The 26,987-nt window shown below is 41.7% G+C and overlaps 1 protein-coding gene across 2 annotated transcripts in view; it reads right to left on the reverse strand.

Annotated features, from left to right (window-relative positions):
- PLCL2 (phospholipase C like 2) overlaps positions 1-26,987 on the reverse strand; it is a 148,367-nt gene that overhangs the window by 119,281 nt on the left and 2,099 nt on the right. For both annotated transcript variants that reach the window (XM_081164381.1, XM_081164375.1), the window contains exon 2: positions 17,919-17,977. The gene's annotated coding sequence lies outside the window, so the exon portion shown is untranslated. The remainder of the gene's footprint in view (positions 1-17,918; positions 17,978-26,987) is intronic.

Genomic DNA, 26,987 nt, shown 5'->3' on the forward strand with positions numbered 1-26,987 from the left:
GTCCTGTCCGACTCTTCGTGACCCCATGGACCAGAGCACGCCAGGCACTTCTGTCTTCCACTGCCTCCCGCAGTTTGGTCAGACTCATGTTTGTGGCTTCGAGAACACTGTCCAACCATCTCGTCCTCTGTCGTCCCCTTCTCCTTTTGCCCTCAATCTTTCCCAACATCAGGGTCTTTTCCAGGGAGTCTTCTCTTCTCATGAGGTGGCCAAAGTATTGGAGCCTCAGCTTCATGATCTGTCCTTCCAGTGAGCACTCAGGGCTGATTTCCTTAAGAATGGATAGGTTTGATCTTCTTGCAGTCCATGGGACTCTCAAGAGTCTCCTCCAGCACCATAATTCAAAAGCATCAATTCTTTGGCGATCAGCCTTCTTTATGGTCCAGCTCTCACTTCCATACATCACTACTGGGAAAACCATGGCTTTAACTATACGGACCTTTGTTGGCAAGGTAAGTTAGAGGGTGGGGAGGGGTATTACTCAGAAGGGTGGTGGGAATGGGTGATTGGCTGATAGGTGTGGTAAACCTGTTGACGACTGTTAACGACTGCAATTGGTCTTACAGGAAAAAGCAAGGGGTGAGATGGCTAAAAATAGCTTTATCATGTATAATGAGATAAGAATCCAATGTCTCTATTCAGACCAGGTCTCTCCATGGTTTTAAGTTTGGTAATAAGTTGCAATTCAGCAACTTCTCTTTCCAGTCTATTACTGAAATTCTTTTGTAAGAAGACAGCTACTTTGAGATCTTGTATAGAATGTCCTGGGAGATTGAAGTGTTCTCCTACTGGTTTCTCTGTCTTGTGATTCCCGATATCAGATTTCTGTCCATTTATCCTTTGGCGTAGGGTTTGGCTTGTTTGTCCAATATAGAGGGCTGAAGGGCACTGTTGGCATTTGATGGCATACAGAATGTTAGAAGATGAGCAATTAAATAGTCCTGAGATGGTATGTTTGATATTGTTCGGGCCAGTAATGGTGTTGTCCAGGTGTATGTGGCAGCAAAGTTGGCATCTCGGTTTATTGCAGGCTCTGGTACCAGTGTCCATGTTAAGTCTGGTTGTTGCATTATTGTGGGTGAGGAGTTGTTTAAGATTGGGTGGCTGTCTGTAGGCAATGAAAGGTCTTCCTCCCAAAGCTTGAGAAAGAGAACTGTCATTGTCTAGGACAGTGTTTCCCAACCTTTTTTGGGCAAAGGCACACTTGTTTGATGAAAAAAATCTCGAGGCACACCACCATTACAGCCCCGTGACGTCAGCGCGCAGCGTCACGCCGGGAGGGACGCACGAAAGTGTAAGTTTCAATTTTTTCCCCTCCCCTCCTGTGTAAAGGGGAATGCACTCTGCTAAGTAAAGGCACTTGCCACAGCAGCGTCAACGTCACAGCACCCACCGGCACCCAAGAGAGAAGGGGTCTCAGCAGCCCTTTTGCCAGGAAGAGGAGCAAGAACGAGAGGAGGAGGAGGAAGAGGAAGAGGAAGAGAGTCCCCCCCAAAAAAACATTCTCCTTTTGATCTTCCTTATTTGCAATTCCTCATTGCAAAACAGCGGTTGATATACAGCTGATTTTTTTGTTATTACAGTCCCCACCCCCTCACCTAGAAAAACACCACCTGTCAGTTTATTATTATTATTATTATTATTATTATTATTATTATTATTATTATTATTATTATTATTATTATTATTCCCCACCACTCTGGGAGGCTGAAGCCCTTTAAGGCTTCCTTCTGTCCACTCTCTGTGAATTACCTGCCCGGAGCGGGTTTCTGGGGGGGGGGCGCTGCTGCCGGTGTCCTCCCCGTCGAGTCTCGCCTTGCCCGGCGCGTGGCGGCCGCCCTTTCCCACACTCTGCCGGCTGCGCTGCCAAGCCCCGCGGCTCGGCCTGTCAGCGTTACCGGGCTCGGCGGGCGGTAATTCCCGAAGAAAGCCGGCGGCGCTTGAAGAGCTGGCAAGCCCCCATTTGCATGTCTGTTTTCCGCAGCCCTTGGAGAGGATTAAGTTCCCTCCTTCCTGCCGGGGAACCTCCAAGCTTTGGGGGTGGGGGGGAGGAGGCAGCAAAGCGAGGCAGGAAGGAGAGCGCGGCTTGGCTGGGTGAGCTTTGGCAGGGGCAGGGAATGAGAGCCGCGAGGCGGGCCCTGCGGACGGAGGCGCTGCCCGCCGAGCTCGCAGGCAGCCAGCCAGGCAGACGGCGAGAGCCCCGCGCTGGGCGGCCTCTCCTCGCCGCCGCCGACCCGCCTCTCGCCACCCGACTCGCCCGCCTCCCTCCAGGCAACATCTCGCGGTACACCAGGCAACATCTCGCGGCACACTAGTGTGCACGGAACAGTGGTTGGGAAACACTGGTCTAGGAGAGGTTGTAGATCTCTGATGATGCGTTGAACTGTTTTAACTTGGGAGATGTATATGATTACTAGTGGTGTTCTGTTATTTTCTTTTTTGGGTCTGTCTTGCAGCAGTCTGGCTCTGTTGACTGGGTATTCATCTGGCTCTGTTGATCTGTTGTTTAACTTCATCAGGTGGATATTTTAGTTCTTAAAAGGTTTGCTGTAGATCTCTTAGGTGAGAGTCTCTGTCTGTAGAGTTGGAACAGATGCGGCTGTAACGTAGGGCCTGGCTATATACAATGGATTGTTTGGTATGTTTGGGATGGTAGCTAGAAGTATGTAGAGGAAGGCATGCTTGGCAAATCCACACCATGATCAACTCCCGCCCAGGAACCAATGTCCCCCCTGTGGAAGGACATGCAGGTCCAGAATTGGCCTCCACAGTCACTTACGGACTCATGGTTAAAACCGTGTTTATGGAAGACAATCTTACTCGGCTATGAGTGATCGCCAAAGAAGAAGAAAAACAAGATACAGACTCATGGCTTTGCCACCAGCTAACTCCCCCACCCCCCTTCTCTCCCTATTTACTTGGTTTATCATCTAGCCTGATGAAGCATTCTGGAGAACTCAAAAGCTTGTTCCCTTTCCCTGTGAACTTGCTATTTATAACTCTCTCCACCAACTATGTAACTGTGGCAGGGTAGTGTAGTGGCTATATGATCTGAATATACAGATATACATCTGTTTCATCTGAGCTATAACAGAAAAAGATAATTTGCCTAATTTAGCAGGTTTTGGTCGTTCCTATTTTTAAATAATTACGGGTCAGAATCTCTTACTGCAAATCATCCAGCAACCTAGGAGATCAAGATCTGTCCTCTGCTGTCCTAGGCAAAGCACCAAGAACAGTGCAGTGAGTGCTGTAATTGAGAGACACATTCCTACAGTAAATGGAAGGGATAGGGATGGGGTTATAGAGATGATCCCTGGAAGAACAAAGGCTCTGAACATCAGGGAGGAAGGTGAATACTCCATAATGACTGCATGGCGAGGCCCAGGCCAAAGCCCGCAGGAGAACCGGCCCAGATCCGATGAAGGGGACAAATGGAGGTCATTCTCCCAGCCACTCCTCGGTTTAAATGGCAAGTGGCCACGCCCCCAGCTAACCCGATGGTCAGCAGGGGGCGTGAGTGCGGCGGGTGTCCTATTGACATGGGCAGCATCCCTCTGCCCACCCCCAGTCACTGGGAGGTCCCAGAACTCCTCCCACAATGCAGCCCCCCGAAAAAGGGGAGTTGTCCTCCCAGAACCTTTCTGAAAAGACTGCCACAGGGAAAGGAACTGTATGGTAAAGACTCACATTAGGGTGATATGCTGGGAACATCTAATCTTTGGAACATTTATCATAAATGACAGTTGGGCTAATGTTTTTGAGTGTTTGTTGTTGCTTCTAGTTGGGAGGAAAAGGGAGATGCAGTGATTGCTGGCATTTAGAGACACTTCATTAATTTAGAGGTTATCTCTAGCGAAAGAGCCAGTCGCAAGAGGAGCTCCAATGTAAGTTGTTTGTATATCTATCGGGCAATGAAATATTATATTAACTTCTTCATGTGAGTAAACCCCTAAGCAGAACATTTCAGCACAGGCAGGAATTCTTGTTTTCTACATCTGCAACCACATTTGCAGGTCCACCCGCCCATGAGGCAAGGTGAGGAGAGTAAAGTGCCAGCCTATAGCACAGCATCTTGGAGCCTTAAGTGTGTAAATACTTCCCCAGTTATTTTACTCATATTAGTCTAATTGAAATCAATTAGGTGAATCACTACAAGAAAAACAGCTCCTACAGCTATCTATCTGCTGGATTAAGCTCTCAGGTACATTCTAATAAAAGCCACTGACTATATGAGTCACCAGTAGGAGCACTAAAAGGTTTGATATGGAAAATAGTAAGAAGGTGGGGTAGAGTGGTCTGCCTCTCTTGGGAATATCTGAATACATGGCAGGGTAGAAATTCATTCATAGAGCCAGTTAGAACCTCCCATAAGCAGAGAATTTTTCCAGCCTTTCTACTGCAATTAGGAAGTTTTCAGGAATGTCTTATTTGCTCTTTCACTATTACAGGTGGGGAACCTCTGGTCTGTTGGCCAGATTTGACATGTCAGGCTTCTTCATTTGACCCACAAGGCTGCTTTCCCCAAAGCATGCCTACCTGCTTAACACCCAATTTTCCAGAGTTCTAAAAAATCTACTACAGATGTAAAAGGCCCCTTGCTGGAGATGTTCATCTGAAAAAGCTAGCATTTCTGCACCATTCACATAGCAGATGAGAGCTATGGGAAATCTAAATTTCCGAGCAAAATGTGCCCATGGCTGAAGGCAGCTGAACCTTCCCCTACCTTACCTAGCCACTCTGTCCTTTACTTCCCAATCTGGCTCCCAATATTGCAGCTAGGCTAGGAGTTGATAGTTGCACAGAAGAGGGACTTTTAACCAGTGCAGACAGCACCATCTGTCTATTAGGGATACAGTGGTACCTCGGGTTACATACGCTTCAGGTTACATATGCTTCAGGTTACAGACTCTGCTAACCCAGAAATAGTACCTCGGGTTAAGAACTTTGTTTCAGGATGAGAACAGAAATCGTGCTCCGGCGGCACAGCAGCAACGGGAGGCCCCATTAGCTAAAGTGGTGTTTCAGGTTAAGAACGGACCTCCAGAACGAATTAAGTACTTAACCCAAGGTACCACTGTACTGAAATATCATCCTTGTTTGCATCTGGTCCCCCTAGGGAACATCCTCAGAGCAGGAGCCCTGACTCTCCCCACCTATGAACTGGAGCTAGACAGGCAACAGTTTTCAGATGAGGGGAGGCTTTGTGAACTCTAGTTTCTTTTAATGGGGGAGCTGTGTGTGTGGGTGCAGTCTTCTGGAGACCATGGCAGTGCGGCCAACCTAATATCAACCAACATCAAGCTGTATATAAAGCAACCCTTTACATCTTAAATGATGTTCTGGATAGAGAGGAGGATGTTACAGCACCACCAATGGAGGGGCAAGAAGCAGCTGTGTTGCCACCAATGGGGGGGAGAGCAGTGACAAGGACGTAATGTTTCGCAATCAACAGCTGCCTATGCCCCATGGTGCCGCTGGGTCTTTAATCTTTATTTTATGATTTGTTTCTTCCATTCTATGCCCTTTGGACCCTGCAAACTCATTTATAGAAAATCAGTATGATCAAAATGAAAAAACAAACATTAGGAGCAAATAAAGCAAAGCACATGCAGGATTCTGGCCAAATCACACCCATTCCATTTGGCTGGGAAGCTTAGCTTACTGATGAATGCCACTTTACACTATTTCAGTGTAATAGCAGTGAAAGGGGAGAATGCAAGAATTAACTGGGAGTGAGAGAGCCCACGGGGAGATAAATTCACCAAATGAAATGTGGTTTTTGTACCCACATTGGTCACTGTTGTGTACAGTGTTGAGAACAAGTGCCTTCTTTTTCTTTTACCAAGGCTGTGTCAAGGCATTGCTTTGTCTCTTGACTGTGTTGGAAATGAAGCCACTGGACTGGAAGTCACTGAATATGGCTTTTCCAAATTTTTCTTCTCACAGATTATCAAATCTTGATGTTTTGAGTCAGAAGTATGTCAGACTCTAGGAATGGATAGAGGGGGTTGACTGGCCAAGAACTAAACTAACTTTTGAATGGAGGCCTAGGTACATTGTTTCCAGCATCTGTGTGGCCAACATTACAATAACCTCCATTATTTATTATTTAATCAACCAACCAACCAACCTGTATACTGTATACTGAACACCCACTGTTCCCAGTGATGCATTTATAATCTGTGTTCACGTTATCCAAAATACATGCCACCTGTACTGTGTTATACTACTGTCTGATGTATTGTTTCTCAACCCAGCCTCCCACTGATTAGAGTCCTTAAGCCTTTCCTAATTCATGTCTAGCCAAGGTGTGAACACCTTTGCATAGGGTAAATACATCCCGTCTATGACCCCTGGTGTGTATACAACAGAAATGAACTGATGCCCTGCTGATGTGAACAGCTGTTGGGGGGTCAGCTGTGAAAGGGGGGGGCAAATTCACTGCACTGGTAACATGAACATCCCTCTTTAGACAAAATACAGGTCACATAGAAACGATAACTCTAGGCTTGATCAGGGCTGCGGGGTCATGACAAGGAACTTTTGGAAGATGGGGGGACATAGTAACAGCTATCCAGTAAATAACTTATGTTTCAGCATAATGGAAATGTTGATTACCATGCCAATGATAGACATCAGGTGCATTACTCACTGTTGCCGCCAATTGTGTTAACTTGATACATCCCACAGAAAGACAATTCCTAATTTCAGAGGGCAGTGTGCAATATGAAGGGGGAGTCTATGTTTCTGCATTCTTTAAGATTAGATAAAAACAGCTTTCTTTCACTATTCTGCAGCACCCCTCTTAAATTATTATTTAAAGCAGAGAAGTGACATACACAAACCTAACATACCAAGTACCCACATTTTGAGATGTAAGATTAACTGGAATGCAGATTCCTATCTCAAGTTAGGGTTTTGAAAAATAAGCCTCATCATGGGAATTTGCTTCTGCCTAGCTCTTTATTTTGCTTGCTTTCTGCCGAAATATGCAAACTGGGCATGGGAATTGTTCATGAAACTGATCTAGTGTTCCATGCGGGATCTTTTAACATTGGACAGTAGAACTACAATCTCTCAACCACACCAAGTAAATCCTAAAGTGGTTAAAAGTGCAGAGGCTATTGGGGAAGGATCATAGCTCAGTGGTTGTGCATTGGCTTTGCATGAAGAAAATCTCAGCTCCAAACTTGGCATTCAGAAGATATCAGCTTCAATCCCTGGCATTCTAGGTGGGGCTGAAATCCTGAAGAGTGACTGCCAGTCAGTGTAGGCAATACTGTGCTAGATGGACCATTGGTCTGCTTAGGTATAAGGCAGCTTCCTGTGTGAATCAAATTGTTTAGTACAGTGGTGCCCCGCAAGACGAATGCTTCGCAAGACGAAAAACTCGCTAGACGAAAGGGTTTTGCATTTTTTGAGTCGCTTCGCAAGACGAATTTCCCTATGGGCTTGCTTCGCAAGACGAAACGTCTTGCGAGTTCTTGCGAGTTTGTTTCCTTTTTCTTAAAGTCGCTAAGCCATTAATAGCCGCTAAGCCGTTAATAGCCGCTAAGCCGCTAATAGCTGCTAAGCCGCTAATAGCCATGCTTCGCAAGACGAAAAAACCGCAAGACGAAGAGACTCGCGGAACGGATTAATTTCGTCTTGCGAGGCACCACTGTACCTGTTAGAGTCTTGCCATGTTCATGCTTATACAGCCCTGTCTCTAGGGGGTGTAGGGCTGGGGCAAATAACACTATGTACCCTCTTCCATTGCTCCCACATCCTCCTATCTGCACTGTCCTTCCGATGGTAGTGGCAGTGGCAGTTCCTTCCCACCTACTATTCATTGCTTTAGCAGCAACCTTGCTGGTGAGGTCCTCTATTTCCACATCCTCCCTCCCAGGCTCCCTCTAGGAAGGGATGGTTTGAGAGAGCCTTGTCAAATGGGAGGGAGGCAACAGGGCTGCCAGCCATGGCCACCAGTACCAGCCACAGTGTGCCCTACAGAACAGGGTCCAAGGCTTATTCGCCTCCCTGAAGATAGCCCTAGGCCTCTGTATCCAAAATGACCCATTGAGAAGAGTGAGGAATCAGCAAACTGCCATTAACCCCCAAGAACACAAAAAATACATATACTGGGGGGAAATAACTACCCCCCAACTCCCATATCAACTTGTGCTGAGTCAAATGACTTCCCCCAAAGAATCCTTGGAACTGCAGTTTGTTAAGTGTACTGGAAATTGTACCTCTGTGAGGGGTAAGCTACACTTCCCAGGATTCTCTGGAGTAAGTAATGTGCTTTAAATATATGGTGTGTATGAAGCACTAAGAGAGAGAAAATTGACAACTGAATATGAGGGAAGGATAGAATTTAGAAGGTGGAACAGGAGGACACACACACATACACACTGTAGGGAGAACCATTGCCTGGATGTCACTACCTGGTTCATACTGAAAAACTATGTCCCAAGGGACAGAAATGAGAGCCACCCACACATATCAGTGGAGAAACCCAATATTTTAATGCAGCTGGAGGTGGACACACTTGTGCCCAACTCCCCCTCCCCCTAAGGCTTCCAACTTTTTTCTAACTCAGTTTTTATTTAGTATGATTTAAAACAAAAACAATCTTGCCAATCCAAATTCCAGACAACGCAGCTAACTGACCTCAAATAGCAGGTTGGAAGGGGCTGTTGCTTGGATAAACTTGGAAGCTGCTTAGAAGTAGTTTATGACAGTCCTGCAGTAGTTCAGGCTTGCAAGAACCCTGCCATGTTGTCCAGAGGTATTGGACCCTATTTATTGCAGGTTGGGCTGAAGTTGAGAGAAGTTGGGTTTACAACAACCCTGCAGGGTTATCTACTGTGTTTATCCCCACCACTGTAGGCTGGGCTGAGAGAGTAGTATACAACAACCCTGCAATGTCTTCTTCTATACCTTTACCTCATGTAGGAGTGCTGTGTTGAGTGTAGCTTACAGATGCCCAGCAACATGGTCCACTTAAATCGCCATTTCAGACACACTTCCTGGCCAAATCAAGCACTTAATTGCATGGGATAGCCTCTTGAGCAGGGACTCCTTCCTCTGATGCTAATTTTTGTTTTCCCAACATCCTCATCCAAAGGCTGTGTTAACTGATACAGATATGCTCTACTGCTCAGTCCTGCTCAGGTAATGGACACAGTCCTGCTCTACTCATATCTGCAATGGTGGTATCTAAAACTCTTTCTTATGTGACCTGGAGGCAACCTCAGCAGCCTCCTTTGGATTATGTCTATACCTTTTATGGCAAATAGAATCAGAATCACTGCACAAATAAAGGTCATAAAGATCAGTGGCAAACCTTCTAAATTAGCTGGAGATCAAAGTAATGAGCTCATAAACGATGTCGTAAGTCATAAAAGATCACAAAACAACTCCAGAGCTACAAATATGCTATAAACATAATAACACGCTCACACTCACACTCACAATGCACTCTATTCTAAGCATACTTCATGCCTATAAGGCACTGTATTGTAGTAAGAAAGCACATTCACACAGAGGTAATGGCAACCTGTTGCTCAAAGTGACATAAAATCTGTCCTAATCTGAATGTTTAAAGTATTAAAACTTTATACTTCTTACATGCATGTTATATAATGTCAACTACACAGGTCTATTACTTTTTTCTTTTTCTTTTTTTGAATCAATAAAGGTAAAAGTAAAGATAAAAGGACCCCTGGACAGTTAAGTCCAGTCAAAGGCGACTATGGGGTGTGATGCTCATCTCGCTTTTAGGCCGGCGTTTGTCCACAGATAGTTTTCTGGGTCTTGTGGCCAGCATGACTAAACTACTTCTGGCGCAACGGAACACCGTGACGGAAACCAGAGCACACAGAAATGTCATTTACCTTCCTACCACAGCGGTACTTATTTATCTACTTGCACTGACATACTTTCAAACTGCTAGGCTAATAGAAACTGGGACAGAGCAACGGGAGCTCACCCCATCACACGGATTTGAACCACTGACCTTCCGACCGGCAACCCCAAGAGGCTCAGTGGTTTAGACCACAGCACCACCCGCATCACTTTTAGGAATCAAGAAAACACAGTTGTCAAATCTGGTGGATGTCATCATTTGCGCATTACTTCAGGAGAGGGAAGACTTTAAGCTTTTCAGATCAAATTTGTGTTTTTTTCCTATAACGCCAAGATCTACTAGAGCCATGGACATGCAGTTAGAATTAAAGAATACAGTGTCTCTGAGCCTAGGAATTTGTTGTTGGTACCATAAATGAATTGAACACAGAGTATTTTCACATTAAAGTACACTTCTCATGAATTTTCTCCATTTCAGCTGCCAAATTTGGATAGGAAAATTTTGTTGTCACTACCATCAAGTAAGGAGGAGCCAGAAACACTTGCTGTCTACTGCACATCACTCATGGCTACACCAGTAGATATTGATCTATTTTCTCCCACACATCCCTGCTCTACACAACAGGCGAACTTGTAAACACGGATGGTATGAAAGCAGATTAAAACAACAACCTTGAACTTACTGCAGAAACAGCCTGGCAATTACTCATTTTCCCCATCCCATGACCTTTTTCCTTCATGCATCCAGCTGCAGAAAGGATAAAATGTTAAGAGCCCTGAAAGATACCCAACACCATCCACTGTATCATTCTGACACTGAAGTGATCCTCTTGAGACCAATTATTCTGTCATCAGAGCCAGTTGCATAGGACAGAACAGCAAGCTGAGTTGGTCCAATGAGTTCAGCCCCTTATCTTGCAGCCCTCAGTGTGCTATTGGCAATGGATCAGTAATACATGTTAAATACCAGTAACAGTTGTGGGGGAGCTGAAGAGTTAAATTCCAGGAAATTGTTTTTTGTTTTCATCACAGTAGCTGAAGACTGGCATGTTTTATGGGGAAGGAGTCTCTTAACATTCTGCTTAAAATAGAAACCATTTCAACGAGGGGGTTTAGCTCTTTAGTTACTATTTCCGCTTATGAATCTATTTTGAGGAACCCAGTAATCTGAAACTCCATGTGGGGGAATGCACCGATATATGAGAAGGCAGCAAGACTGGGGGTTAAATGAGTTTTAGATCATGCTAGTAGCAGCAGCAACTGTTTCATTTCTTCCCTTGCTAGCCCCTGAGAGGGGCACCTGCTCAAAAAAGGGGGCGACTCCTTGTGCAGTTTTTCAAGGAGAATTTCTTTTGATGGAGTAAAAAAGCCTGTCTGCTGCTTGCTGGCTCTGGCTGTGGCAGCTAGTAAGGAACTAGTAAGGAACTGAAAGAGGCCTCTGGTTGATTTGAACAGTCCAAAACAGGAATTGGAAAGAAAACTGTGCTGAGCTGGAGCCCAGCATTAGAAAACAGATCTCGCAGAGCTTTCAGCTAGAAAAATGGATGCACCTGGGGTTAGTTAACCAGGTAGAAAGAGTGCCTCTCAGCAAGGTGAATTCCATATGGTAGCTTGAATTATGTAGGGCAGATGTTGGATTAGTGAGATCACCTTTATAAAGAAAACACCACCCTAAAACTCTATAAACTCCATGAGCTGAGGGGGAAGGAAATGACTGCCCATGGGGGGGGGGAGGACACATGATTAAAATTAAAATCTTGAGCAAGAGCAGAGCTGAAGAATTTGTTTTCAATATCAGTACAGGTTTCTTGCTACACTGAAATCCATGCCTGGGAAAGTGCATCCCTGCAAGGGAAAGTGTGGTGTAGTGGTTAAGAGCAGTAGACTCATAATCTGGTGAACTGGGTTCGCGTCTCCGCTCCTCCATATGCAGCTGCTGGGTGACCTTGGGCTAGTCACACTTCTTTGAAGTCTCTCAGCCCCACTCACCTCACAGAGTGTTTGTCGTGGGGGAGGAAGGGAAAGGAGACTGTTAGCCGCTTTGAGACTCCTTAGAGTAGTGATAAAGCTGGATATCAAATCCAAACTCATCTTCTTCTTCTTCATTTTAGCAGCCTAATATAAAGTACGAGTAGAAAAAAGCCTTGGTGGCAATACTGTTAAAGACCTGGGAGTTAAAACTCATGCTTATAACCAGTGCTTTTTTCGGGGGGGCACAGGGGTACACATACCCCTAAACATTTTGTGAATCTAAGTTTGGCCTCATTGAGGGGCAGTATTTCAATATGAGTAGGAAAATGAGAGTACTCCTAAACATTTTTAAAGAAAAAAAGCACTGTTCCTAGCTAAGGGAGAAAGATAGCCTCAAGACATATCACCTCTTGTAGATCTGTAACTGGTTAAGAAACAGGGAGAACACAGAAGGAATAATAGACAGTACTCCCAATGGAGGGATATAGAAAATGGAGACAGTCCCCAAAGATTGGTATCGGGACCTGTGCTTTTTAACTTGTTCATAAATTAACTAGAGTTAGGAGTAAGCAGTAAGGTAACTGAGTTTGCTGGTGATACCAAATTGTTCATGATGGTTAAAATCAAAATGGATTGTGAAGAGTTCCCAAAGGATCTTTGAAGAACTGAGCAGTAAAATGGCAAATGCAATTCAATGTAAGCAAGTGCAAAGTGATGCAAATTAGAGCAAAAACCCTGTTTAATTACACATATATACTAATGAGGTCTGAACTGGTGGGGACTGATCAGAAATGAGATCTTGAGGTTGTAGTGGATAGCTTGATGAAGATGTTGACCTAGCACTCAGCAGTTGCGAAAAAGGCAAATGCCATACCACAGATCAGTAGGAAAGAGGTTGAAAATAAAATTGCCAACATCACAGTGGTGGTGCAACTGTTTTTGAAATCATGTATACAGTTCTGGTCACTTCATTTCAAAAACTATATTGCAAAGGTTCAGGAAAGGGCCACCAAAATGATTAAGTGGATGGAGCAACTCCTGCATGAGGAAAGGTTACAACATTTCGGCCTTTTTAATTTAGATAAATGGCACGTAAGAGGAGACATTATAGAGGTGTATGAAATTATGCATGCTGTGGAGAATGTGGCTAGAGAAATATTATTATCCCTCTTACATAAGATTAGAACTTGGGGACATTCAATGAAGCTGAATGTTGTGAAATCTAGGACAGATAAAAGAAAGTACTTCTTCACACAGTGCAGAGATAAAACATAGAATTCATTCCTACAAGCCTTACTTTACCTGGTACCTGTTTATACTATGCACCAGAACTAGACTGCCACAGATTTATAGACAATTGTTGAAAAATTAGAAATTGTTGTGCAGAAGGATTAATTACAAGTAGGTCAGGTGTATTGTCTGGCAGTGATTATAATGATGAAACTGCAGGATGTTTTTGTAAGAGTCCACATAATATTTTTTTCATACGCTTCCAATGATGTCCAGTTTAATGTCTGCTTTGGGGATGAACTCCAACCCTAATGACATTTGTCTCATTCAATTGCTTTTCAAAACTAAAGTTCAAATGCAACGGGAAATTCACCTCATCAATGGGAAACTGGTTGAACTGTCTTTTTCATAAAACAAAAAACTTAACTTACAGTCATACAAAAGGAATATATGGCCCCAAGGAAAAGTATTAAGAGTACATGCCCTTTATAAAGCAAACAATGTCACCAGCTGTGGAAAATTCAAATTTGCTTCTAAATTAAACCTTTTGATACTGACTGGTATGGTGGAAACAAAAGTTAATCATCAAAAAGGAAAAAAATGCCAGCGTAAGATGCAATGGGAATTTGATGGCAAGAAAACATTTATTTACCGAGCATTGATGATGAATGAGGGCTACTAAATCAGTAAGACTCATGTCATACAATGGGGCGAGAAGTAGAGATACAGCCAATGAGAGAAATCTGAGTTTTACAGCTATCTTAATGAATGAGTCAGAGATTGGGGAAGAAGAGCACAAAGGTGGGGGGTGTTTGTTTTTTGAGGGAACTGATACTGCTTTACAGACCACTGCAAGCTGTCTGGGTGCTTGCCTGCTCCCCTGTGCTCAATGTCTGTTTGTAAATAAAAAGAAATCCACTGTAGTAAAATAAAAATGTCATGAGTCTCCAGTGCTCTGTCCTTGCAAATAAATAGATTCATATCCTGGCAGCCCCTAGCATTTTTAAAAATGTATTGTTGTATAAAAACAATACAAAGTTAAATACAGTTATACATATGGATAACTTGCAATCCTGTATGTTTATTATAGATAGATATAGTTGTGTAATATTAATATATATTCATATCAATTAAACACATATTTTCCTATTTCTGTTCAATCATCATATTTGTAATCACTCAGCAAAGTGTGGTGCTGTATGTAGCAAAACAATACAAAGAGAAATACTAAGAGAACTAGTTTGCAAGCAAACAGATGGTGGGGCTATTATGAGAAAAAATGATAGATTCAGTTTTAACCTGGTATTAGTGTTTGGTAGATGCAATGGAGAATATGTTCTGTGGCTCACTATGACACAAGGCTCTTTCATACATACAGTACATATTTATCACTTGCTATCTTTCAGCCAATACGTGAACTATGAACTACAGAATAATATTAGACTTGACAATGGTGACTAATACATGACAGACTTGCACATACAGTGGTACCATGGGTTACAGACACTTCAGGTTACAGACTCCGCTAACTCAGAAATAGTACCTTAGTTTAAGAACTTTACATCAGGATGAGAACAGAAACTGTGCGGTGGTGGCACAGCGGCAGGGGGAGGCTATTAGCTAAAGTGGTACCTCAGGTTAAGAACAGTGTCAGGTTAAGAACAGACCTCCAGAATGAATTAAGTTTTAACCCGAGGTACCACTGTATAAGTTACTGCTTGACACTAGAGTCAGCAAATTTATAAACCTGCACGTGCAGAAACCTGCCTATTGCTCTGCTTGCATGCTCAGAGGATGCTTCAACAATCAGAGCTAAGGCTGCCGTCTTACTCCCACTTACCTGAGAGTAAGCACTATTAAATTCAGTAAAACTTATGAGCAGACATGGTTAGGATTGATCTACAAGGTTGCCATCCTATGCACAACACCTTAGGCATAGGTCCCATTGTATGTTGATGGATTAATTCAAAGTAAATCTCCATAATTCATTCTGAGTAAATTTTGGAATAACATTTTAAATAACAATTCTCACCAAATACATGTATTCAGCCCAGAATAAATCTTATTTCAACCAGTTGGTAGGGTATAGCTGCCAGTGGTACTTTCTTAGATTTGTGTTTGGTTGTATGTTTTGAAAACCAGAAAGGCTTCCAATGCATTAATAGACTTGTGTGCGAATAGACCAGTGAGAATATATGAACTGGGGCTATGCAGGGTTCTATCCTAAATCTGCTCTTCACCATTTAATATTTTTATATGCTACTGGGAGAAAATTACACTGAATATAAGAAGATAGCACAATGGTAGTGAAGAATTAGATAAATGTTTTGGCACTTTTTAATCTATATGTTGATTAGATAGCACAGCTGGATGGCACTGTGAGGATGCAACAGAGGAAGCAAAGTATTCCTTCTTTGCTGACTTCGCCACCACTGAGTAGGCTTGATAATGAGCATTCAATAGTGTTCAACTGTATTCATCTGGAGTTTTCACTGTCCTAAGCTCTGATGTATATCAAGAAACCAAGCAGGCTCTACAAAACAGAGGAGGGCACTCACTGGCAATTGTCAACGACTTGGCCCATTTACATTTCCCACAAATCAGCCAGAACTTTAACAGAGTGTCATCCATATCACCCAGAGCTGCCTTGAAGTAAACTGGATTCATCAGCCTTCAAGAGTGGGTCACCCTAGTAGGTTCCACACACTTGCAGACGGTAAAAATGATGAAAGCCTAAATTTCAGCCTAAACATGCATAGGATTTTAGGTTAATAGGACACTTGTAAAATCTGGATACTTGTGCACATACACACATACTGAATGAAGGTAACCTAAATTCTGCATCACAAAAAGCTGGATTCTGTAACCTGTGTAAATCAGGCAAATTAAGTGCATTAGCCTACTTCAGCTATTTCTGCTAGTCATGGGAAGATGCCTGCTACCTGGTTGCAAGTTCTCTGTCAAAACTGCATTTTAGGATGCCCAATGCGGTGTTATAAGCTGTGTTCATCCTAGCTAGTGGAATGATCCTGAGGACCTCCTGTATTTTAAGCAGTGGTTGTTGTTTATGCAAAGCTGTTCTTAAAAAGTAATGACAATAAATATTTCTACTCAGTTTTCAGTGACAGAGATAAAGGTCTTAATTACTGAGCACTTTACATACAGTTATATCAAACAATACATCTGTCAACCATGCCAAATTACATCTTTCCTGTGCACACCTTTCTCTGCTTCAGACAATAGTTGTCAAGGTTGTATACGTGCACTAGGAAACACAAATGCTCCCAACAATTCTAACAGTTTGGTTGCCTTCTGAACAAACCATCAGTTTAATGCTATAAGAAGACAAAGAACAAGCAGCCCACATGGAAAGGACATATGTTTCATATAATAAGTTGGCATAGGGTTGCATCTTTTATATAAAAATGCCTTTTATATTTTAGCCCACACACGCTATTTTACAACCCTGTAAAATGTGTGTGGGTTAAAATATAAAAGGCATTTTTTCAAGCTGACAATGCAAGTATGAGCTCATAAATGCACTATGAAAAATTTAAGTTGTTTATTAGTGTATGTTTGAATTATTCAAAAAATAGTACTCAAAAACTGGGCATACTCCATTCCCAGAAATTTGAACATTATAGTATCAAAGTTACTCCTGTATCACACATTATATAATTAAGTGGTCTATAATCTAAGGCGGGCATAGGCAAACTCAGCCCTCCAGATGTTTGGGGCTACAACTCCCGTCATCCCTAGCTAACAGGACCAGTAGGCAGGGATGATGGGAGTTGTGTCCCAAAACATCTGGAGGGCCAAGTTTGCCAATGCCTGATCTAAGGTGTATGGGTGTTGGGGAGAGGTAGTATCTCTGGTGGGTCACACATCTGGTGGGAGACACATCGTGCTTCTTCTGGGGTAGTTCGTACACCTTTGGTCCCTACTCTGCACTCAGCTATGACTGTGGTTCCTAGAAGCTGTCAGCACGTGACAGTGGCCACACTCCAGGAAATGGCTTTGACTGGCCAGTTAAACCAGGTGAGGGTAGCCAATGGATCTCAAGCCCTTGGTGAGCTATGGACTTCCTCTGCATGCTAAGACAGGCTCCAGCAGATTGAGCAGACGAGACCAATAGGTTAGTCCAATAGTCAAGAAAGCAGTTAGTAGAAGCCAAAGTCCATCCCTGTGGTTACCGCATATGCTGCAGAGGGAAATGAGGAACAGGTGGGGCTCATCAAGGTAGCCTATTTAGAAGAAGGAAAACCCTGATCCTAAACTTCAGCTGCCTTACAGCTGTACTCATATGCAAGAAGTAAACCCAAGGTGAAGAAAAGGCTAAGGAGTAAACCCTAAACAAATCTGGAACAGAGCCCCTAACGTGTTTGGATGGCATCTTGTATACCTCCTTCCAGCAACTCCTGCAGCCAAGCTGGTGCCAAATGTATTGCTCTGTTTTCATTTGGACATCAGTGAGGCTGAGAGGGGGATCTTGGTGTTTGGGCAGCCCAGAAGCCCCATACACACTACCCAGGCTTGTGCCCTGGAGAGGTCAGTTCGGTGCTAGTAATGCAGCAAAAACAATGCTGGAGGCAGAAGTTATGAGTTACTGGTCTCTGCAGCCACAGCAGGCGCTGTGATTCTCCACTGATTTCACTTCACCCCCAGAAATGCAATCTATTACCTTCCAAGACAGATGCCAACAACACAGAGTCTAGGATCCTACCAATTCTTTCTAAAGTTAGAATACTATCTTCTTGAGAAACTGGTTATGTCTGGGTCTTGGTTCAGATACGGGACTTGTGTGTACATTTTGCTGTGCTTCTACTGTCTTCTAACAACTAACTTAAAAGTGAGCATAGACATACCTGAAGTTAGGATGACAGCAAGTGCCTCCAATTCTCATGTCTTACAAGCTCTCTTTGATCTAAAAAAGCACAAGTGTATGTTTATTGTTAATGCTGATACATAGCTACACTTCAAAATCAAATGATTATTAAACCTCAAGGAATTATTGAAAGTGTGTTTTGAAGTATTTTTCTTGGAGATGTCAGTATTTAACATACATGGCATATTTTGAAAAACAACATAGAAAGCGTTTTCTTTTTTCTCCCCCACCCCGCCCCCGCTGAACACTGCTGCATCAGTTTACTGTAATATATGACTCTATGAATTAAATAAAGAAATGTTTCCTAGATGGCTACAAGGCACTGACTACTGAATGCTCTATTTAATATTTCACATTAAGACAGAGGAGAGAGAGAGAGAGAGAGAGTGAAAGAGAGAGAGAGAGAGATGTACATTACTGGATGGTATTATTTTGCTTGTCTCCTGACAAATGCCTTAATTCAAAGATTACACAAAAAGGTCAGCTATCAGACTAAGTGGGGCAGGTTCTACTGAGTAATCCAGGTGGCTTAATTGGTCATCTACAAGTGCCGCCTCTTTTAACACTTACAATAAACATAGTAACATAGGAAGCTGCCTTAAACCAAGTCAGATCGTTGAACCATCTAGCTCAGAATTGTTGATACTGACTAGCAGCGACATTCCCAGGGTTTCAGGCAGGAGTCTTTCCCATGCCCTGGAAACCTGGAAACATTTTGCGTGGGAACCATGTGCTTTCCCAACATTGGGAACAGCGACTTTCACATCTCTGCTGTGGGACATGCATGAGTTAGATGTAGTAGAGTTTGGACATCTCTCTAGAGGACAGATATAAAAGCAGTACTCCATACAGTACTCATAAGCATGGAAAGAGGATGCATGGAAAGAGGATGTTTGTGGCACTTCCAGGTATGTCCAAAGCCCAGGCATGTTAATTCAGAAGTAACCTGCACTATGTTTTGATGGAGATTCCTTCAAGCTAAGTGTGCCTAGGATTGCAGCCTGTTAATACTCATCGCAAAGTATTGGAAGACTCAAGATCTACCCACTCTGGAAGAATGGCAGATGAAGGTGATGGACTATATGACATTGGCTGAAATGACTGGCAGAATCCGTGATCAGGGGAGAGAGACGGCGGAAGAAGATTGGAAGAAATTTAAAATCTATCTTAAGAAATATTACAATATTGATGAATGTTAAAATGTTGAGGTTTTTCAGAAAGATAAGGAGATTACAGCGATAAAAGATTAAGTTAAAGAAAAGAATAATGAAGGAATATATTTGACAAGATTAAATTTGGGATTTGCTGAAATAATTTTGAAGTTTGGGATGCAGAAAGGGGAGGTTTGGGGGAGTCCGAGAAGTGAGGTTTATGAAAAAAAAGGATATGAAATTATACATGTTTGTTTGTCTTTTTATCTGTTTGTATTGTCTATAAAAAAACTGTAAAACCAATAAAAAAAATTATATATATAAAAAAAGGATTGCAGCCTGTTATCCAGTGAAGAGTGATATGGATAGGGGTGAAGCCTGCTGATGAAAACTATTATTTTGGAAGTTTCCTCTGCCAAAATAAAAGCTTAGAGGGCTTCCAGGCTGCAGGGGCAAAACCAGGCTTTGTTTCACCTGGGTCAAAAAGCCAGTTTGGCCAGTGGCGTAGCGTGGGGGGTGCAGGGGGGGCCGGCCGCACCGGGCGCAACATCTGGGGGTTAGGGTTAGGGGGCGCAAATCCACGGGTTAGGGGGCGCAAATTACTTGCCTTGCCCCGGGTGCTGACAACCCACGCTACGCCACTGAGTTTGGCACACATACCCTTCACATTTGTATACACACAGAGGCTGGGAGCCTCAATGGAACCCCACTGGAGGCTTCAACCAGGGCACACACCAGCAAGTTCAGGTTGTGTAATTAAAGCTTACTGGGAGATCTTGTGCAACAAACCTGCTTCCCAAAAAGATCAGACTTTTTGCAGTAAGGCAAGTGAGAAGAAAATACTCTGGAAATTTTAGGTTAATGCTTGCAGTTATGCAACATAGCCTACCTTCACAGCAAATGAATCAATATTAACGCTCAGTAGACAGCCAATGTTGTCTGATCTACTGCAACAAATCAGAATGGAATGCTCCAAAACGTAATCTGGAAGCACCCCTGCTCTTCCAATGAAAGTCGAGGCCCCTTCTGAGGTTTAGCAGTGTAGGAGGAACTACAGTATGTGGGTGTCCTCCTTGCATTGCTCCAGAAATGCATTCTGGGCCACCAGGTGTTATAGAATGCTTTGAAGATCTCTTGCTACATTTGCTTCACTGCTGCTGAAATTAAGTGGAAATAAACCAGTGACAATGGACACAAGGCATTTAGTAAATATTAAGCAGTTATGTTTGGTGGCAAGACATAAAGAGGACAACTAAACTAAATTTCATTTAGTTTAAAATTTCATTTAGTTTAAAATGAAATTGAAAAATTATCTTCCAATGGAAAGATGGGGCACCATTGCCATGCTAGAATAATAATGCAAGAAGAATGAATAACTTCTCATATGTTTCAAGAAAAAGGCAACTGGGAACTCCCCACACATACACCAGTGCCTTATAACCATTCTTTGAGTAAAACCACATAGTAGTTAAAAATGTGTATATTTAAATTCAAGTTGACTAGGAAATAAGTATTCTGTATTCATTATTGCACCATCCACTATAATTAAATGCATCTGCCTTTAATTATCCTACAAGAGAGACAGTTTTTATTATTATTAATGGTGGAGTTCTAGCTTCAAGATCAACCAGGTCACTGAAAACAAAAGTTCTTGAACACGCTATTAATTTGGGCAGAGATCAAATCATGCATGCATTGATAATGCATAGTTTAAAGATTATAAAAGATTTGTTGGCTATCCCTGAATCACATAGCCAATTCAATGAGTGTGGACTTCAATGTGTTCGTCAGCAACAATGAATTCCTTTTTTTCACTCTCATTTTTTCACAAAGGTTTGGCATGCAGTTTATTGTTTATTCATCTTTTGCCCTTAAACACTTTACATTGGAGAGAGAGAGAAAAGAATTACTGCCATCTGCTGTACAAATTACTATTGGTAACTTAGCAGGGCATAGGAGAAAAGGAGGATCCAAGATTGCCATTTATGCAGTTAGAAGGACAACAATTTTTAGTTCAAATGCCAAAGGAAGAGCCCTGTCCATAAAAGGAACAAAATATTAGAGGCTGCTTGGAGAAAAGAGAAGTCAACAACAGCAACACAGAAACTTTGTGACTGTCTATTAATCAGTCCATGTCCCCAAACTGCAGGCGGCAGTGGAAGACAGGAGTGCCTGGCGTGCTCTGGTCCATGGGGTCACAAAGGGTCAGACACGACTAAATAACAATTAATCAGTCCCACCTCCCTGCAGAGGGGAACGGTCATGGAGAAGTCTAGTTGCATCAGGAAGTGATCCGACCATGGCACTTCTTTTGTTTCACATTTAATTAGTGTCAGATCACCCACGTCCACAGAGGTGAACACCAGGTCTAAGGCATGTCCCCAGCTATGGGTTGGGCCAAACTGATTCAGGGACAGCCCCATGGAGGTCATGCTTTCCACAAAGTCCCGAGCAGCCTCTTGTAAGCTTGTGTTGGCATGAATGTTAAAATCCCTAGGACAACCAAACTAGGTGTCTCTAGGAGAACATCCGCCACAACCTGAAGCAGCTCAGACAAGGAATCCTTGGTGGAGTGGGGATGTTGGTACTCCTTTAGGAATCCTGTACTGTCCCTAATGCCCAACTTCCAGAACATGCACTCAGAAAACTGGGTCTTCCCAATAGGACACCTGGTGCAAGCTAATGACTTCCTAAAATCACTGCAACCACCCCCTCCGCCCACATGACCTGGGTTGCTGTACGTAAGAGAAATCTGGTGGACAAGCAGTGTCAAGAACAAGCCCATCTGCCATGTCCAACCAAGTTTCTGTTACACATGCCAGGTCAATTCAATTCCTCCATCCACGATCGAGTCATGGATGGCAGTGGTCTTGTGGATCATTGACCTGGCATTGCGCAGCAGCATCTTAAGATCATGTGGGTCACCCTTTTTGATTCCAGTATCCTTCTGGTAAGGACCAGACCCGGAGGAAGGGATAGTTTTCAAACAACAACTAAACCTGTCTCCTCATTAATGACGTGGTCTGATTGTAGCCTAACTCCTCCTCCTGACCATGATAACTGAGATTGGGTGTCCCAATATATCCCACCCTCTGTAGAACCTGTCCCAGCCATCCTATTGGTTAGGGCCCACTCTGGGGGCAGCCCCAAACCTATCCCAAAACAAGTTTTCTTATAAAAACAACAAAACAAACCCATAAACCTACTAGAAAATAATAAAAGAAGCATAATTTACAATGGCACACAAATTAAACTAACACACAACCCCATTTAAACTTTAAAACCACCCCAAAACAAACAAGACACCCCGAATTTTAAACCCCATAGACTAAAAGCTACTTGACCACCTTTTAAAATACATTAGACAGTTGAAGAAGGGAAACAATAGCAGAACCACACACCCCCAGCAATGCCCCAAGGTTTGTTCCAGTGAGTCCAGGCCCTGCCCCCTAGGCCAGATGGTAAAGGCCTTGCAAAGGGCGCAGGCCCTCTAGCCTCACCGCAGCAGAACTATATTATATGGCAGCTATTCATTTCTCTCATCACAATAAGGATAATGTCATTCTTTCACTCAATGTACTCTCAATTACTGTACAATGAAAGGTGGCTTACACCTACAACCCAAGATAACCATGAATTAAATAAACTGCTGTATGGTCAAGAAAAGCTTATGCCATAAAGCTTTTGTTAGTTTAAGGTGCCACCGGATTCTTTGTTGTACTTAACACTTTGCACTGAATTATTTTACCTGTCTTTGGCTTGAGGTTTAGCTTATTGACTTTGCTTAAATCAACTATAGATGTCTTTTCTCCCTTAAGGTTGGTTTTCTTAAGCTGTTGTTAATTGTTTTACTTTTTTGCTCTTTTAAAAAACACTCTAACACACTATTAAAAACAATATAAAAAATAAGCACAAGTTCTTAATTAAGTCCTAATTGCATCATTTTTCATCAATGTAAGTAGGAGATTAGAATTCACATTGAGAATTTACATAATGGAAGTCTGTTATTAAGCTTTAAAGCAAGACTAAAAGAAGCATCTTATTTTTGTTTTGTTTTTAGCAACAAAAATAGCGAAAGGTCTAGTTTGATTCAAAGTTACAGTAAAAGTATACATTGCCCAATTCTCAAAGGAGATGAACAGATAGATATACATTAAAAAAACCTAGTAAAAATTATTTCACAATTAAACAAATAAATTTGTATTAATTTATGTAATTTAGACACATACAGAATATTGCCTGACTCCAGCTTGGCTTCCTCCTGGCCTGTGGTAAGCCTTTAATACTCCTCCTTGTAACACCCAAAATTCACTTTTTACATAATAGTATTAGGACACTAACAATGACATATCCAAAAGTGGATGGGTTTGCATTATAATCTTTGTAAAATGAAAGGCTTTGAGCACTAATGAATAACACTATATATTTACTAAGTACTATTTTTGCATAAACTTTGCTATGGCACTCTTCATCATACTGGGATAGCAAATTTATTGTCAGTCACATACAAATAAAATCTGGTTTGAAAAAGTAGTTCCTTTGGGTAGGTTTTGCATTTCAAAACTACATAAAAGAAGTAACGGGCATTACAGGTGGTTTTGTAAGAAGCCAATTCAACTATCCTTTTGTAATGAACAAGGTAATGCATTTTAATTCTCAGGCACATCAGCTGTTGGGCTAAAAGATCACAGAGGATTAAGATCAACACTAGTCACAATCTTATCAGTTATTCTAGGTCTGGAAGGTTGCTTGTTTGCACTCTTGATGTTTGCACACAGCTTGTCGTCTATTGTTTATTATCCAAACTGATTCTTGTCTCATTTAGAGACGAATTCACAAATAAGAAGTTACATGCACAGTGTAAAGAGAAGAGGAGAATGATATCAAGAGAAAACTTGTCCTTTTCAAATGTAGATTGCAGCCTTTAACAGTATATCCTTTTGACATGATAGGGAAACTGAGATTTGACTTCTCACTTAGGCAGGCCAATGAGATAGAGAGCATTATAGAACAGTTAATATATTGCTTTTTAGTACAAAAGCTTTCATAGACCTGCTGGATTTTTATCCATATCCTAGCAATGCTGATATCACACACCATCTTGTGGTGAAATGAGATATACCTTAGTTTTTCATAAATTAAAACAGTTAATTGGTCAACTTGTAATTCAATACAACTTGATTCTGCCCCTCCAAAAAAAAAAAACCCATGCTGTAGCTATTTTCCATATAAATAAGTTGTGAAGAGCATATTCCATGTATAACAATGCAATCCAACATACTTGCCAAAACCAATCCTCATAGTCTCCTCCATTGAGGTTATAAACTTACCAACGAAGCAAATGTAATTCTTTGGGTGTCTGTTATAACTTTATTATAGTAAGACTCCTGCTCCAGGCCTCAGTCAATCTCTGCATGGGCCTGAAGGGCGGTAATTTTTTTAAATAAATAAATAAGAAAAAGATACTTGTCCCAGTCCTCAAATATGCTCCTGGGAAATAATCCCAACCAAGAAATGGAGGCCCAAGCACCTGCTTCCCTCATTGGGCTGCTGCTGCTGCTGTCTCTCACAGCCTTTGACTCTTGTCAACAGAGGAAGAAAATTATGGAGATGCAAAGGTTCTTAGACGCCTCCCCCCCGGTTCTCAGATGTTACAAGTGTTTCATGCAATAAATCATGGGATGGCCTCTGCTTGGAAGTGTGACTGGCACTGATCATTTTGACACTAAGTAGAGGCCTACCTTGCCTGCGCGACTGTTAGATACAGTACTAGTGTCAGTATGCTGCTGCAATTAAGGAGTCAATGAGTAGGGCTGTGGTTTTTTTAATTGTATGGGAGTTAAAGTTTTGTTATGTTTTTATCTGGTCTTTTGACTGTATAGAAACATTTTTGTTGTTTCAACTATATTGTACCCCACCCTGGCCTCATATGATAAAAGGTAGACTAAAAGTACTCTTAATAAATAAATTAATTCATGCAGTATGCGTAGAGAGGTGTGGACACGTGGCTCCAACAGAAATTTAAGATCTTGGAACTGAGTGTTTCTCCCCATAACAGCTCCATGTGGCGGAAGTGTGCTGCTTCCAGAGTCTATCTGTGTGCTTAGAACACTGCATCAGAGAAAGCTAAGAATGCAGAATTTTATTGGGTTGGAATGTAAGAACACAAACAAAAGCTTATATATTTAAAATGTTGTTAAAGTTTGTATGTTCATGTCATAAGATTTTAAAGGATAAAAGTTTTAAAAGGTTATCATAAATATACAGTAAACCCATGTATTTGGATCAGAAAATCTGAAAAAATATTACTATATTATAATGATATTATTACCTATACTGCAACAATTATTCTGCCTATTAATCCAAAACAATCATCTCCTGAAATGCCAACTGTTAAAATTCCTCCTTTAAAAAAATTAATAAAAATATTACACATAACCAAGTTCCTTCCTTTTTTCAACATCTTATTAACTTCCTATGCTGCTCATTTTGTCCTCTTTTGTCATTCCTTGCACCTTGCAGGTCTTTTGTCTGTTTTATGAGTTATGGAAATACCAAACAATTGTCAGGCTCCAAAACTGTGAATTTCATTTAATGAGCCTTGGTACCTTTCATACTTCCCCTGCTTTTTTAAATCACCAGACCTTGTGCAGCTTTTGAACTAGATCGGAGTTTCAAAAATGGTTTTAAATGTGGAACTGATATTCAATGACATTTTTCTGGATTTGTGTTATGTCCATGAACTTAGGCATTTCTTTGTCCCCCTGTCATTCTCTTTAAACCAGACATGCAGCCTCATCTGCTGAGTTCAATGGGACTTCCTCTAAAATAATTATGCCTAAATAGCATTGTAGCTATAGTAGACATTAGAACATTCCTATTGCACAAAGTGCAAAAAAAGAAAAAGATTGATAGGAGTCCTCTGGAAGCTACACATTCCACAAGCAGTTATTTAATGTTATTGTGCTGCTCCACATCCCAGAGTAGTGGCATAATAAGCAGCCTTTGCAGACTCAGTTTACTTTGGAGAACAGCACCCTGTAGTTTATGGTATTTTTGTTAAAATCCATTTACAAATCTGTAGGTTGAACAAAGAACAGCATGAGAGAAGCAGCCAACATAGACAATACTGATCCAAAGATAGAACAGTGGAAGTCTTTCCAACAGAAGAATTTCAAAGGGAAATAGTTGAATTCCAAACTAATAATGAAGTTTGGTTGTATTCATTTGAGTACAAATAGAGACAATGATTTTCTGCCACACAAATGTTTATTTTATTTGCCCATGCTAGAATGATTGTATTATCATTAATTACTGCTGTTCTGAATGATCGCAAATAGTTTCTATGTAATGTTTACATTTTCTTGTTGGGCTAAATCTTGTTTCTTGTTTGGAAGGGTTTGAAATGCTAAGAAGGAAGCAAAGCATAGGATGAAATAGAATGCCCACCATTGCCTAATCACTGAAAATTAAAGAACAGGCTTAATTTTTTAAAAAGAAAAGGTAATTTTATTGCCTTCCTAGCTGTGTTTAGAAGCTGTGTTACTTATATGAGCATTCGATATGAGCAAAATAATGTATATTACATAATTTATTCAATGTATTCTCATGTAGGCTGTAACATTTCACCTGTGATCAGTGCACCTGGCTGCTAATCAGAAGGTTGGTGGTTCAAACCCATCCAGGGATGGCATTGGGCAAGATTCCTATATTGCAGGAGGTTGAACTAGATGACTTTTGGGGTGTCTTCCAACTTTAAAATTATTTGAGTACAAGTTGTTCAGTGGGACAGAATATATAGTACAGGTTTCTTAAAGATAATATTTTATGATATAAAATATAACTGAGCTTTTCAAGACAGAAGATGTAAAAACTATATATGTACTGCATAGTATCAA

Source organism: Podarcis bocagei, assembly GCF_964188305.1.
Source record: "Podarcis bocagei genome assembly, chromosome: 12".
NCBI lineage: Eukaryota > Metazoa > Chordata > Lepidosauria > Squamata > Lacertidae > Podarcis > Podarcis bocagei.